Here is a 1,019-nt window from a genome sequence, read left to right as displayed (position 1 = left end):
TAACGATATTACCAGTTACCACCCTTCGAGTGTAGCATGTTTCGATTTATTTTGTGTTGAGGGAGGTATAAAAACACATATTAATCATACAAACCTTTTCAGCCGCCTTTTACTCCGCACGTTTACGATGATATTTTACCAAGATCAAAGAAACACTTTACCCAAGGATGGGGCGTTATACAGATATTTATTTCAACCTATTAAAATCAGGCTTTGATGACACATCTCTTTGAATCTTTTCCCTGTATTAAGAGATGTGTGCAGAAGGTAAGAGTTTACTTTTATAAATTTAAAATAAAGAGTATTTATTCAGCGGGGTGAAACCCGTATGCATATTTGTTTTCTGTACTCAATTAATGTAGATAATATAAAGCTTTTTTCAAAATATTAAATACACGAATAAAAAGTTTTATTCTCGTTGAATATTAAAAATTAAAAATCAATTTTTAAATTTGGATATAGAGGTAAGGTAGAAAAATATAACATTTATATTATTCAAAAAAATTTTTAAAATTTTATAATTTTAACATTTTATAGGGGGAAAAACGAAAAGTGATGAGAGATTCCAAACATAAGGTAGATTCATATAATCAACGTAAAGGCCTGCGCAGATTTGGCAACGCATTTGAACCCATTAAAATATATGTTCTTTTTAAAAGAAAAAGGTTATTTTTACTTAGATTATATCAAATAAGATAAAATATACTAATAATTTATAAGTAACTAATATATACTATATAAAACATAACTATAATAATTATAATAAAAATTAGTCCTTACAAGAAAATGAAGTCCAAATACAGTATCTAAAACAAAAAACAAAAAACACTTATTAGGAATAAAATAAAATTTTAAATAAGAAAAAATATTTTTGTTTCTAAGCATCATATTAGGTATTACGATAGAATTATCCACTGAAACCGAAAATTGAAAAATGCATTGATAAAGCAACCATTATATGAGAGCTTCATTCTAAAATAATAAATGTTAACTTTCCAACCCAGTCAACGCTTCAAAAA

General features: G+C 26.1%; 1 protein-coding gene across 1 annotated transcript in view; it reads right to left on the bottom strand.

Annotated features, from left to right (window-relative positions):
• LOC148300107 (uncharacterized) overlaps positions 1-808 on the bottom strand; it is a 66,998-nt gene extending 66,190 nt beyond the window's left edge. The window contains exon 1 of the mRNA XM_088275246.1: positions 781-808. The gene's annotated coding sequence lies outside the window, so the exon portion shown is untranslated. The remainder of the gene's footprint in view (positions 1-780) is intronic.
• Between the last annotated feature and the right edge of the window lie 211 nt (positions 809-1,019).

The sequence above is a fragment of the Brachycentrus maculatus genome, unplaced genomic scaffold (genome assembly GCF_059751285.1).
Source record: "Brachycentrus maculatus isolate JH-2025_06_01 unplaced genomic scaffold, ASM5975128v1 h1tg000832l, whole genome shotgun sequence".
In the NCBI taxonomy this organism is placed as follows: Eukaryota; Metazoa; Arthropoda; class Insecta; order Trichoptera; family Brachycentridae; genus Brachycentrus; species Brachycentrus maculatus.
Note: the sequence above shows the minus strand (reverse complement) of the source record. Positions and strands in the feature narration are given on the sequence as shown.